The sequence below is a fragment of the Mesocricetus auratus genome, unplaced genomic scaffold, assembly GCF_017639785.1.
Source record: "Mesocricetus auratus isolate SY011 unplaced genomic scaffold, BCM_Maur_2.0 Super-Scaffold_100021, whole genome shotgun sequence".
NCBI classification, from domain to species: domain Eukaryota; kingdom Metazoa; phylum Chordata; class Mammalia; order Rodentia; family Cricetidae; genus Mesocricetus; species Mesocricetus auratus.
The window spans coordinates 35,083,138-35,098,071 of record NW_024429202.1 but is presented as its reverse complement, the minus strand read 5'-3'; the positions used below and the strand labels follow the sequence as shown (position 1 = coordinate 35,098,071).

General features: G+C 44.7%; 1 protein-coding gene across 1 annotated transcript in view; it reads left to right on the top strand.

Moving 5' to 3' along the window:
* The first annotated feature begins 1,304 nt into the window (after positions 1 to 1,304).
* Tgfbrap1 (transforming growth factor beta receptor associated protein 1) overlaps positions 1,305 to 14,934 on the top strand; it is a 45,464-nt gene continuing 31,834 nt past the window's right edge. The window contains exon 1 of the mRNA XM_005075358.4: positions 1,305 to 1,408. The gene's annotated coding sequence lies outside the window, so the exon portion shown is untranslated. The remainder of the gene's footprint in view (positions 1,409 to 14,934) is intronic.

Sequence of the window (14,934 nt, the reverse complement as noted above, 5' to 3'; positions counted from 1 at the left end):
AGAAGACTTTAATTAGCTTATGAAGATATTGTTTCATAGTCCAGGCATTACCTAAAGGTAGCTGTCATTCGTGATGTAGATGGATCAGTGTGTCCCAAGAACAGATGTGCCAACAATAGAGCTTGCCATAAAAACAAAACAAAACCTGCGGTAAGCCTTCTTGTAAAGAAAATATTTAGTTCTGATTTACTTCTTTGATATATGCATCTTCATTCCTGGATCATCTAGAGTGGAATTAAAGGTTGTTACACGAACTAATCAGTAGAACTTAATTTTTATTTCAGACACACCTTGTTCTCGAAGTCTGAGTTCTTGCTCTGACCCTTACTAGCATGAGATTCAGGACAAGTCATTTACCTCTCTTTGCCTCGGTAAAATGGGGAAATGGACAGCACTCAACTGAGGGTCTATAATCAGTCAGTAGAGGTCCCCTCAGAAGCTAGTCTTTCTAGGCCCTCACCCCTAAGGCTCTTTCTCCTTTGAAACAAGACTACAGAATAGTATGTTATCCACTCTTGGGGTTTGGGATGGTATCTTTCCTACAAAATCTGGGGACAGCGTCGTCGGGGAGGGAGCCCCTAGGCCACCTCAATATCTAGTTCTCAAGTCAGGGGAAATAACTGGAGAAACCCGTCTGGTTTTTGTTTGTTTGTTTGTTTGGTGTTTATAGCACAGATGACTCTGGAGGAGCGTTTTAACCTTTCATAAGGAAACTGGGTTTCGATTCTATGCGGAAGAAGGATTCTAGGATTCCTCACAAGGGCTTGACACAAATGAGTGGCCTTTGATGGACTGCCCTAAAAGAAGTGGGTGGAATCGCCCCGGGACTCCCAGCTAGGAAGGGGTAGCCCGAAAGACGCTCCTCCCCTCCGGGACTTGCATTCCCTTCTGCCTGGACTAGCAGTGGGCCTGGGAACAGACAGACCGTGCCCCCAGTTGGCACACTGCGGTTCAGGAGGCATCCCCACTCTCAAGTCGGGCCCCGGCTCTAAGTCCGTCCACCCGTCTGTCCAGGAGGCATTCCTCCGCGCCTCCACCTGACCGGCGCCGTGTAGCAGGCAGCCATGGGGTGGAAAGCGGAGAAGACGAGGCTGCTCTACCTCCGCGCTTCCCAGGCGGCCGGCCCAGACTCTGCCCTCCCGGGGACGGCGGTCGGGGTCGGCGCCGCCGGCACATTCGCCCGAGCGCGCTCGCCCTCCGTCCGGAGCACTTGGCCCTGACGCGGAGCCCCCCAGCGGGCGCACGGCGGCCTGGGCACCGGCGAGCGCCCGCCCTCCCTCCGCCGGCGCCGGGCGGCGACCCACGTGACGGGAAGCGGCGACGGCGGGGCGGGCAGCCCAGGAGCCGCGGCCGGAGCGGGCGGCGGGGCCCCAGGCCTCGGGCGGCGCGGGACGGCTGCGCTGCGCTGGTAAGGGGCGAGGGGCAGCTTGAGGGAGCCGCGGGTGCGCGAGCGGCCCTGGCGAGCGCCCGCGCAGGTGCACCGGGGCGGGAGCGGGCGGGCGCCTGCATGACTGGGCCAGGTGTGCCGCCGGGGGACGGCGTGCAGGCTGAGGGAACCCGGGGTGTTCACCCGCGCGGGGTCACTGTGTATGCTGTGATCTGGGGGTGTGTCAGTGTAAGGCAGAGGCAAATCCGACGGACCTAGCCCTTGAACTTGCGTTTCTGGGGGTAGAGAGAGAGATGAGGATCCGTCAGGACTGTGCCGTTGCGTCTCCACCCTTGGGGTGGAACGGTTGGGGTGAGTGCTGGAATTGAAGTTTCCCGAGCTCTGTGGATTAGGGATTGAAATTGAGGTCAGGTCTGAACTGGGCGACTGAGAGACTAGGCAGGGGAGTGTTGAGAGGAAAGAGGAGGCCTGTGTTTGATCCCTGGTCCCAGTCTTTACCGCGGGTGCACCAGGTCAGGGAGTTGCACCTCAGTGGGACTTCTCATCGCCTTCTGCCTGACTTCCTGTGCTTTGTGAAGCTGTCCTGTTGCCTCCTGGTGTTGCTTCTGTCAAAGGGTTGCTGGTTGAGTGTCAGAAGCTCCTGCTCTGGGGCTCATACAACTGGGTGCTGAAGTGGAGTTCACCCTGGCTTCTTAGCTGGGGGCTGAAGGCTTGAGCAGAGTCAGGAGGGCAGGCAGGTAACATTGGTGGCTAGGGAAGACACCGAGAAGGGGTGCCCTGTGAGCTGATCTGCCTGCGTGCTGCCGACTGGAGACTATGGCCAGAGACTGGCTGGTGTGATGCCTGCTGCACTCTCCTGCTGGGGGTCATGATTCTTTCTTGGTCAGCAAAGCTGAGGGCTCACAGCTCCAGTGTCAGAAAGGAAGAGACACATGGACAGCTGCTTCCTTTTCTTTTTCCTTTCATTTCTGCTAACCAAGCAACTGCCACCTCGGTGTAAAATAAAAAGCAGTGCCTGATCAGAATCCCCAAGAACCTGGTTCCTCACACTCCATGGCCATGATGAGGGTGAGGCTGTGGGTTTAAATCCCACTTCTGTCACTTTTAACAGCGGCCATTGGATGCTATTTTCCTGATCAAAACGGGATTAATTGTTGGGTGTGGTGGTACCTGCATTCAGGAGATAGAGGCAGAAAGACAGGGAGTTCAAGACCATCATCAGCCATCCATGACTATGTATCATGTTTGAGATCCGCCTAGGTGACACGAGGCCTTGTCCTATCTCCCCTGCTCAACAAGTAGGGCTAATTTTACAAAGGGTGTGTGGATTCTCATACAATTTTCATGGGAGGCATCTATCACAAGACTTGACACTTAACAGAAATACAGTAAATGATTTTTCACCAATGGAAATGAGAGTGTAAGGCCATGCTTCCACTCCGAAAACCCATGATTCTGTGTTCTGAGCAATTGTTGATCCCATGGAGGCGTAACTGTGGAGTTAGACTGTGGGACCCAGGGTTCAGTTCACTGTACATGCCAAGGTGTGCGTCTTTAGCTCATTGGTAAGACTTGGTAGGACTCCTGAACCCACTTTCCTCTGTCATTCTTCCTCCACTCGTATTTGAGCCACAGTCCTTTGGCCCTAGAGGTGGGGACAGAGCTGTTCACTGCTGCAGGCTTGTAGGACTGATTCAGCCTTGGCCTAAACTCTCTAGAGACGAAGGTTGGTTACTGCCCTGTGCTTCACAGAAGCTTCTAGTTATAAATCTGACAAAGCTTAGAGCTTGATGCTTGAAAAGCACCACCTGGGATCTGGAGATGGAGCTCAAGAGTAGACTGGTGTGAAGGAAGGCTTGGGTTCCATCTCTAACCCACATAAAGCCAGGGGTAGTGACACAAGGCTGTACTTCCTCCATGTGGGAGGGAAGCAGAAGGATCGGAGTTCAAGGTCTTCAGCAAGTTAGAAGGGAGCCTGGGCTGCAGAAGTGCTGGGTTTTTGTTTTGTGTGTGTGTGTGTTTTGTTTGTTTGTTTTTTAAATCCTGCCCAAGTGACTAGGGACCTGGCACAAATGCAAAAGAAAGGTTTTGGAAATGAACAAAAAACAATACTTGCATTTTTCTAGACCTGACTTGCAGTTAGCATTTCTGGTTGTTGTTGTTTTTACAGCTATTAATGGCCTTTTATGTTAAGGTTAAAATTTTGATCCTTTATGAAAACCAGCCAATTTCCATGAATGGGTTAAGCATCTCTTCTTGGTCAGGATCCAGTCCTTGTCAGAAAGACATTAAAGTCATCATTTGTGGCAGACAGGTGTTTGGGTTCTGCAGAATAATGTGGCTCAGATCTTACAACTCATCTCCTTTGAGGCAAACCCAACCTGTTTTTAGTATATTAAAAAAGTACATGACTACTAAATGAATGCAGAACTTAACAACTCAGTCTGGGGCCACCCCAAATAAGGTTGAGTGTTTCTTGCAAAATACCCTTAGATGTCTTCCTGAAGACTTGAGACCAAGATGTTTCTTCATAGTCAAGTAGCTGCTGTAGAATAAATTAAAATCGGGACCTCTGGTAGTAGACCAATATTTATCCCTGGCATATGAATAGACTTTGGGAGCCCATTGTACATGGAGGGATGCTCTCTTAGCCTGGACACTTTGGGGAGGGCCTAAGCCCTGCCCTGGATGATATGACAGACTCTGGAGATCCCCCATAGAGGGCCTCACCCTCCCTGGGGAGTGGAGTGGGGATTGGGTTGGGGGTTGGGGAGATAGGTAGGTAGTGAGGGAGAAGGGGAGGGAGAGGGAGCTGGAATTGACATGTAAAACAAGCTTGTTTCTAATTTAAATAAAGAGAATACATTAAAATCCAACAAAAGTAATGTGTATAAGTAAGATAACTGCCTGACGTCTCATAGGCATGGGATAATTTTTTGTTGGTGTCTGAAGATTCTGTGCTGAGGATGGTATTATGTGGTAAATGCCTGAGAGACCCCTTATTACCATCCCTTTCCTTTCCACTTCCCCTGACCCCTCACTTCTTCAGTTGTAACCATTAATGTAACTCATTTAGGATGTAGATGATATATTCATGCCTAGATACACATTAGTCATACATGTGTACATACTCCTACAACAGTCATGCCACTATTACATCAACCAAAATACATTATATTCATGTATGGAAATGTCATAATGAGGACTGAAGAGATGGCTCAGTGGGTCAAAGCACTTGCTACACAAATGTGAGGATCTGAGTTCAAGTCTGCAGAATCCACTGAAGTGAGGCATGGTAGCATATGTCTGTAATGCAGTATACCTATGACAACATGGAAACTATAGAAAGGAGAATTCCTAGGAGTTCATAGGTTAGCTAGCTTAAGAAGTGCCTTCAAGGTGGAAGGTACAGATCAACATCTGAGGTTGTCCTCTCATATCTACATGCATGTCTTGGCACGAACATACCTGTACTCATACATGAGCATGCATATGTGAGTTACACACACATCCCCACAGATGCACACAAAGATTAAAAAAAAACTGTGGTAATGAAACCTATTATATACATAATTAATATAAACCAAAAAAAATCTTAAAAATGTAATGTTTATTAGTAACATGGAGAAAAATACTTATAATCTGTAAAGATACAGCAAATGACGGCAGCAACATTCAGTTTAGGAAACTAAACAGTTTTGAGGTCTTAAAAATCTCTCATCTGGCCGGGCGGTGGTGGCGCACGCCTTTAATCCCAGAACTCGGGAGGCAGAGGCAGGTGGATCTCTGTGAGTTGGAGACCAGCCTGGTCTACCAAGCGAGTTCTAGGACAGGCTCCAAAAACAATACAGAGAAACCCTGCCTCAAAAAACAAAAACAAAAACAAAAACAACAAAAAAATCTGTCATCTGCGCATTCCCAGGCTCATCACCTATGAATTTATTTCTTCTCATGAGATTCCTCATGAGTGGATTCAACCTTGTGTGTAGCTGTAGGTCATTGCATTATGCAATCCTCTATCCTGTGGAGGAACACTGGGGTGTTTCTAGTTTTCCCATCTCAGACCCAATCAGTGATCCTTGCTTGTTCTTGTTTTGTGAACATAAAATAAATTCCATGGGGGGGGGGGAATCATTGGCTTATTCAGAAAATGCTAGAACTCTTCCACAGGCAGTGTAGTTTTCATTGTGTAGTGTTCTTACACGCACATGCAGTTTCCATGTGTTTTGTTAAATTCATGAACATAACCTGAATTTATCTCCTGCAGTGATAATTTGAAGCTTTGTGCTTATTATAGCATTAAACCTTTTGGGGAAAATCTGTGCCAATACTTTGCCTGGGCTGGTGTTTTACTAGTTTCCCATGACATCCAGATACCTTTGGTCAAATATATGAGCCCCTTATTGTTGTTTCAGGCAGGCAGTTTCCCTGTGTGTGTATGTATGTATGTATTTGTTTATTTATTAAGATTACAGGTGTGCCTAGGGGAATGCACATGCCATACAGGTTAATAAATTTTGACAAGTGTGATAGCTTGAATGAGAATGGCCTCTGTAGACTCCTATTTGAATGTTTGGTCCCTAGTTGGTAGAACTATTTGGGATGATTAAGAGGGCTATAACTGGAGTGAACTTTGGGATTTTAAAAGCCCATGCTACTGGGTGATGGTGGTGCAGTAGGGAGGGGATGGTATACTCCTTTAATCCCAGCACTCAGGAGGCAGAGGCAGGCGGATCTCTGTGAGTTCAAGGACAGCCTGGTCTACAGAGCAAGTTCCAGGACAGGCTCCAAAGCTACACAGAGAAACCCTGTTTTGAAAAAACAACAACAACATGCCATTTCCAGTTTGTGCCCTTGTTCTCTCCCTCCATCTTTCTCTCTCTCTCCCCCTCCCTCCTTCCCTCTTCCCATCCCTCCCTTTCTCATGCTTTGCTCCTCACCTTAATGGTCATGGACTCCAACTCTCTAAAACTATAAGCCTTAAATAAACTCTTCAGTAAGTTGCCTTGGTCATGGTGTTTGGTTACAGCAATAGAAAAGTAACTAAGCTGGGTGGTGGTGGCATATGACTTTAAAACTCAGCACTTGGGAGGCAGAGGCAAGCAGATCCCCAAGTTCAAGGCCAGCCTGGTCTACAGGGAGGTCCAGGACAGCCAGCCTACACAGAGAAACCCTGACTTTGGGGAAAAAAAAAGAAAAAGAAAACAGAAGAAAAGGGAAAAGAAAAAGAATGGCCAAGCAAGGTGGTTCATGTCAGTAATTCTAGTTACATATTGAAATTGAGGCCCTGTCCTGAAAAAAAAATCAGTGGGGTACCAGATAATGTTTTAGCTTTGGTAAAAAGAAAAATCACCAAATAGAATCTTCAAATGGACTATACCACCTAAAACTTTATCAGCAAAGCCTAAGATTTCCATTTGATCTGTTTCCATTAACACATGGCATCTATCTTTACTTTCTTGTTTGTTTTCTTTTGTTTAGATAGTGTTAGAATTCAGGCATCTGTTCTGGTCTGTCCTTGGGATTCTGACAGGATACGCCCTCAGCTGCAGCCACTAAGAGCACCACCTGTGCACATTCACTATGTTCCCTTTTAAAAGGGCTCTGCCCACCTCCCATCCCCCGTCTCTTTCTCTTTCTCTCCCTCTCTTGTGTTCCTCTCTCCCTCTTGCTCTTCTGCTGCTCCTGTCCTCGGAGGCTGGTCTCCCTCTTCTCTTTCCCCCTCTTTACGATCCCTTTCCCCTCTGTTTGAACCCTGTTGCATGGCATCCTTCTCTCGAGAACTGCTTTTCTTAAATTACAACAGATAGGCTGGGCGTTGGTGGCCCACGCCTTTAATCCCAGCACTCGGGAGGCAGAGGCTGGCGGATCTCTGTAAGTTCCAGACCAGCCTGGACTACCAAGCTAGTTCCAGGACAGCCTCCAAAGCCACAGAGAAACCCTATCTCGAAAAAACAAAAAAACAAAACAAAAGAAAATTACAACAGATAGTACTAGATTCTGATCCCAGGGCTTTATAAGTCAAGCTCTTTTTTAAAAGACAGACTCTCAATATGCAGCCTTGCTGGTTGTTTTTACCCTTTGCTCTTTGGCTCTTTTGAGGTTGTCCAGCTCCCAAATAATCACTTTTTCTTACTTATAAATCCCTGGCGTTAGCTTGGCTTGTTTCTGGCCAGCTTTTCTTAACTTAAATTATCCCATCTACCTTATGCCTCTGGGCTTTTTACTTTTTTCTATTTCTGTATACTTTCTTTACTTCTTACTCTGTGGCTGGCTGTGTAGCTGGGAGGCTGGCCCCTGGAGTCCTCCTTTCCTCCTTTCTTCCATGCCTCGATCTCTTCCCAGACTTCTATTTATTCTCTCTGCCTGCCAGCCCTACCTATCTTTTCTCCTGCCTTGCTACTGGCTGTTCAGCTCTTTATTAGACCAATCAGGTGTTTTAGACAGGGAAAGTAACACAGCTTCACAGAGTTAAACAAATGCAACATAAAAGAATACAACACATCTTTGCATCATTAAACAAATGTTCCACAGCATAAACAAGCGTGACACTCCTTGAAATACTATTCCACAACAGGAGCTTGCTCTGTATACCATTCTGGAGTCGAACTCATAGATCCACCTGCCTCTGCTTTCCGAGTGTTGGAGTTGGAGGCAAATGCCACTAAGCTCTGCTTGGTGTCAGCCATCTTACTGGATGCTATTCTCATAGGTATGAAGTCAGCTTATGCAGCTTAACCTAAATTTTTCTGCTATCTAATAATGGTGACAGTCTTTTCATGTTCTTTTTAGTCATTGATGTACCTTGTTTTGTGAAGTGTCCTCTTGAATTTTTTCCTCATGTGGAAAATAAGTGTTTCTTGTTTTGACTATTGGCTTGTGGGAGTTTGATATCTTCTCTTGTGATTTGGCAGGTGTATGAACTGCAGTTTTTCCTCCCAGTATGGGGCTTGACATGCTTGTTTATATAAACCCTTATGTGCTTTTTCTCTCCCTCCCTCCTCCCCTCCCTCCCTTTCTTTTCCTTACTGTTTTGAGATAACTATGTTGCCCAGCTAGCCTCTAGCTCTTAGATACAAGTGATCCTTTTGCCTTAGCCTGGCCAAGTAGATGGGACTACATTCAGGCACTGCAGTACTGGGCTAGCCTTATGTCTTAGTTGCATACTGTTGTTTGATAGCAGTTTCTGAACTCTATTAGTCTAGGTCCTGTCATTTCATGCTTCAGTTTCAAGATTGTTTGGACAATTCAAGGTCCTTGGATTTCCGTGTAAAATTTAAAACTAGTATGTCAGTTTCGGCAAGAAAAAAAACCAAACTGCTAAGTTTATAATTTAGGTCTTCCTTAATGTATAGAAATAAGATTTTATTCAAAGATTCTTTTTTTTCCAAGGCAGAGTTTCTCTATGTAGGCTTGACTGTTCTGGATCTCACTCTGTAGACCAGGCTGGTCTCAGACTCACAGAGATTTGCCCGCCTTTGCCTTCCAAGTGCTGGGATTAAAGGCATGTGCCATCACCTCTCAGTTTACAACTTTGTTAGATGATTCTTTTATACGTTAAGATTAAAGTTTATCGTTGTTACGTATGTGTAAACATGCAGATTACTTTGATATAAATATTTTAACTACTTTTAAACTTTTACTAGTTCTAAGAGAATTTTGTAGACCTCCATGTAGACATTTGAGTATTAGTACTTTTATGTCTTTGATTTCAATTCTTTATAACTTCTTGTGTACTATTTGTTGATTTGGGTTTCTCCTTTCATACTGACAAACTCCCAGTACATCTTAGAATAGACACAATGTATCAGTGTGCAAGGACTGCTGTAACAAAGTGGGTGCCTTAAGCAGTAGAAATTTACTGTCTCATATCTCTGGAAGGCCAGAATCTGGAGTCAAGGGTGGGCAGGCCAGTTCCTCTTAGAGCTGGAGAATCCATGGAATTCCTCTTCTGGTACTATCCAGCATTGGTTGGATTATAGCTCCTGATCCTGATCTTCCCCTCCCTTATTAATATCTCCCCCCCTCTGTGCGTGCGTGCGTGTGTCTGCAGCCTGTTTTCTCTAATATGGAACATAGTCATGTTGGTTAGGGCTTGACCTAAAGATTTCATGTCAGTCCAGTCATCTGTAAGATCTTGTGTTACAGAAGGTGGTGCTCACAGGGTTAGGGTTAGGCCTTTAGTGTTTTGAGTAGGACTCCATTCATCCCACTACATATGGTACTAACAGACATCTTTGTCTTCTTTTGAAGGAAGTAGTTGTACATTTTAGCTGTTGAGGCCTAGAGAGATGGCTCAGTGGTTAAGAGAGTATACTGTTCTTACAGAGGGCCTAAGTTTTGTTCCTAGCACCTTTGTCTATAAACACAGCTCAAAAGGGGATCCTGGCATCTGTGAGTACTTGCATGCACACACACACACACACACACACACACACACACACACACACACACACACATTAACAAATAAAGTACATCTTTTAAAATTTTGCTGTTGGGGATTTGTTTGTTTTAGGTAATAGGATAATATGTTTAATTGAGATTTTTTGCATCTATGAAAATAATGACATTTTTCTTTCTTAGTTTGTAAATGTGGAAAACTAAACCAACAGATTTTATCTTTGTGAACTTTCCTGTAAACATACTACCAATATAGTATTCCAGCTTAGCCACGTCTTTCTTAGTATATGTTGATTGATTGACACAGCTGCTAAGGCATGTATGTGTATTTGTAAGAATGACCTAATTTTCCCTTTTGAGAAAAACACTATTGAGCTTTACTATCAGATGTGCTTTATATATTGGTTTCATAAAGGGGGGATATGAACCCTCTATTTTTTAATTCTCAGGGGAGTTTAGTATACAGAACTTGTATTGTGTGATTCTCAGATGTTTAATAGAATGTACATAGAAAACCCTGGGCTTGCTTTGGGGAACACAGTGTCCATGAAATCAGGACATAACTGGTGCTCTGCACAGCTCATAAACTCCCTCATATCTGAGCTGCTGACCTTGGCTGTGTGAGCAAGGCCCTGGAAGCCTGCCTGACTATTGTCTCCAAGTCAAGAGAACAGGCATCTTTAGAAATGCCAAGTGTCAAATTCCCTGGTACCTAACCCATGGAGAGCCTTAAAGAATGAATTCACCATTTGGAAACCTAAAAGTCTAAGGGAAGACACCCAAAGTAGCCAATTCTTATAGCAGCACCTATAGATACTGACTAAACAATACTGCTTTTGTATGAATATTTTTACATTAGAATGTTCTTTTAAGTTTTTTATTTTATTTTGTGCACAGTATGCATGTCGAGATCAGAGGACAGCTTGTGGGAGCTGATTTTTCTCCTTCCACCATGTCAGTTCTGGGGATCCAACTGCCGTCCTCAGGCTTGATAACAAGCATCTTTACCCAGGAGTCATCACTCTGGTCCTACATTGGCATTTTCAAAGGCACATTTAGGTCATTAGTGGCAATATCTTTCAAAGGACAGAGTGTATATCAAGTTGGTAGAGAACAATGATTAAGATTGTTACTTTGTGCCGGGCGTGGTGGCGCACGCCTTTAATGCCAGCACTCTGGGAGGCAGAGGCAGCCGGATCTCTGTGAGTTTGAGACCAGCCTAGTCTACAAGAGCTAGTTAGGACAGCCTCCAAAGCCACAAAGAAACCCTGTATGGAAAAACCAAAAAAAAAAAAAAAGATTGTTACTTTGCATAGTACCTTCCAGCACTATGAAAGCAGCCAGTAGGAATAAAGTTTCCAGGTCAATATCAACATGATATCTTCATATTTTGTGACTCAAGTATGTGTTCTCAGTAATAGGGCCTTACTGTTGAGGTCTGTAGGGTAACCGAGAGCCTTGGCAATAGCCTATAATGTTTGGAATCTGTGAGATCTCACCAGTCAACAACGCTAAAAGTAGAAAACCATTCCTGGCACTGAGCTTGTTTATTTATTTGATATGTTAGCCTGTGATGTCTAGTAGCAGTATTGTTGCCTCCTGATAGGGTCGTTCCAGTGTGTATGTGTGTATAGAAGTTTCTACAGTGGTAGGTACTACACAGTCTGCTGGAAAGCCACACAGCCAAGAATCTGGGACGAGCAAATTGGACTTGATGGTCAAAATAAATAAACAAACAAATAAATACACAAAGTTAAGTGGGTAGAGAGCACATTCTATGAAATTCTTGAAGGACTAGTAAAAAAGTTATGTAAAGAGCAAAATATAACACTGTTATTTTGACTTTTAGGCAGTATTCATCTATTACCCTTGTATTTCTTTCTTTTTTTTTTTTTTTTTTTTTTTTTTTTGGTTTTTCGAGGCAGGGTTTCTCCGTATTGTTTTGGAGGCTTTCCGGGAACTCGCTTTGTAGACCAGGATGGCCTCGAACTCACAGAGATCCGCCTGCCTCTGCCTCCCGAGTGCTGGGATTAAAGGCGTGCGCCACCAACGCCCGGCTTCCCCTTGTATTTCTTAGTCTTAGTTCCATCATGAGGTTGTAAGGCCCTTGGGAAGTGAGTCACCATCTTAGAACTTTTTATTTTATTTACACACGAAGAGGAACTTGCTGCAAGTTGGACTTAATGATAACACAAATATGTGGCCTAATGTTTACCTCTTTAGAAGTCTTATTTCAGCTACATAAATATATCCTTTAACTAGATTATGGAGAGAATGCTGCAACTGCTTGTAAGAATAAGTCATTTTAAGTTATGTGTTCATCTTTCACTTGCCTCCATCCAACTTTGCTTTTTTATATAAACTTATTGTTTGACTACAAGAGCAGGCTCTTATGGTGATATATTATTTATGATTTAGTAGAGCTTGCCTAAGGATTCACAAAGCAAAGTCATCCTCAAGCTATAGGTATAGGCAGTGGTAGTACATACTTTTAACCCCAGGATTTAAGATTAAGAGGTAGACGGGTCTCTGTTAGTTCAAGGCCACCATGGCCTATACAAGAGTGAAGAGTAACAGAGCTCATGCCTTTGATCCCAGCACCTGGGATGACACGCCTTTAATCCCAGCATTAGGAAGGTATATAAGACAGGAGCAGGGTCTCAGAGCTGGCAGTCATTCTCCAGCCACACCGAGGATAGGAAGACATGCAGTCTCAGGATTCTCCAGCCATGCTGAGGAGAGGCAGCAGTCTGAGGTTGGTGGAGCCAGGGCCACCTTTCAGTCTGAGGTAGAGTACAAGCTACTGCCTGGCTGCTTTGCTTTTCTTATCTTCAGCTTGAAGTTTGAACCCTAATATCAGCTTCTGGGTCTTTTATTTTTTGTGTACAGATTCTTAATAGGTGTGGGGAAACATACCTAACAATCGCAGCACTTAGGAGTGGAAGGAGGAGACGGGGGATTCCAGAATAACTTGGTTACAATACACCCTGTCTTACACAGCAACATGGAGAGAAAAGAGTCGACTTTTAATTAAAAAAATACTAGTATTCCTTTGTATATGAGTATTTTGCCTGCATGTGATGCCTAGTGCCCAGGAAGACCAGAAGAGGGCACTGGATTTCCCTGACAATGGAGCTGTAGATAATTATAAGCCATCATTAGGTGCTGGGAATTGAACCTGGGTCCTCTAGAAGAACAGCCAATCGTCTTAACCACTGAGCCATCTCTCCAGTTGTTTTTTTGTTTGTTTGTTTGTTTTTCATTTAAAGACCTCTACTAGGAAATTTGCTGGCAGATGATGAAACAGTACTGCATTTGTTTTTAAGTGCCATAGAATTATAGCTTTTTCATAAGACACATGATCGCCTTCCAGTTCCCCCTCCTTCCCCTCTTCTGCTCACCCCTTCATTAAACTAAACAGGAGGTATTTGGCTCTACATGATATTCTTCACTGCAAGTATGTGTAGTTTATCTCTGTGTTGAGGGAAGACGGAACTAGAATTATGTACAACCTGCTTTCTGAAGTTAAATAAGAGGAGTGTGATTGTAGATGCCCAAAGCTTGTTTCCTTATTCTTTGCCAAAAGCAGGAGGTACAATTCATATTTTAAGTGGCAGGATCGCTTTATCCTGCCATTTTAAAAGACAGCCCTGATTGATCAACCAATGAAGGAAGACATATTTTGTATTATTTCAGCTTTTACTGGCTTAGATGTCTCCAAGCCTACATTTCAATATTTGTGGTTTACTCATTAGCATTTAAATGGAAAAGTTGTCAAGGTGGGTTCTGGTAATTCTATTTGGTCTTGACAAATAGATGGTGCTTGTTTAAGAAAGAGAAAAAGTTTTATGTTCCTGATATTACTTGCAGAGGTCTATATGGGCTCTTCTTCCAGCTGTCTCCTCTGAGAAGTCTGGTCACTTAGGAGGTCTTCCCTCCTTCGCCCCCCTAGGAGCTGCCATTCAGGCTCACATCTCACATGGGGCCAGGAGTAAGAGGTTCTCTCCCCCACCCATTCTCCTCTCCTGCTCCTGCTCTTTGTTTTGTTGTGAGACAGGGTCCTACTGTGTAGCCCTGGCTGGCCTTGAACTTGTGGTAGTTCACCTCTGCCCTGCTGGATGTGTTGGACAGAGGTGTGCACCAGCATCCCCTGTGCCGGCTCTTGTTTGTTTCCCCTGGTCCTTGGTAAAGGTCAGTGAGATAGTCATACCTGAGAACAGAGCATGGTAGTCTTTCTTTCTCGGAGCCCAGATTGGGAGATAAAGCAGATGGGGGGCGGGGCCTGAGAGCAGTGGAGCCCATCAAGAAGGGGGGAGAGTTAGTCTCTGTGCTGGAATAAACAGCTTCGGAGTGCTGTGTGCCAGAGAGTGAACACTACCTAAGCAGATTTATTCTACCTCAGGCTTGTGAAGTAGAGGCTGCTGCTTTTACACTCATTTCACAGATGTGGACCAGACTGGAAAGCTAAGTGCCTTTGTCCTGCTACAGCGTAGTGGCCTGGGTGACCTGTAAGTGATGATACTTTATCGCTCACACCTGTGGAGAATGTGAAGCGCAAAGGACCATCCATCAGTCAGTGTCTGGTTAGGCTCTCTGTTCATAGAGGCACATTGTGCTATGTAATCACACATAGGAGGGACACACAGCTCTCTACCCTCCTTGTGAAGGGCACTAAGCCCATACCTAGGGTCCTCACGCTCAAGCCTTAATTGCAAGTCCATTTCTCCTCCCATTACTACTACAAAGGAGGTGAAGTTTGAACTCATGACCTAGGAAGAGACATTCCAACTTCATTTCAAGTGATGGAGAGCTTAGGTATTTCCGCAGACAGTCCTCCCTCTTGGGCATGTGGGCTCAGGGAAGGGAGTCATAGTCTGATGCAAAATACCTGCTGTTGCCTCATCGGGCAAGGAGTGCCCAAAACTGTGACACTCTAGAGCAGTGCTTCTCAGAAGGTGGGTTGTGACCCCATGACAACCCTCTATCTCCAAAAAAAATGCTTTATGATTCATAACAGTAGCAAAATTATAGTTATGAAGTAGCAACAAAAATAACTTTATGGTTGGGGATCACTACAGCGTGAGGAACTGTATTAAAGGGTCTCAGCATTAGGAAGGTTGAGAACCACACTACTCTAGAACGTTTGA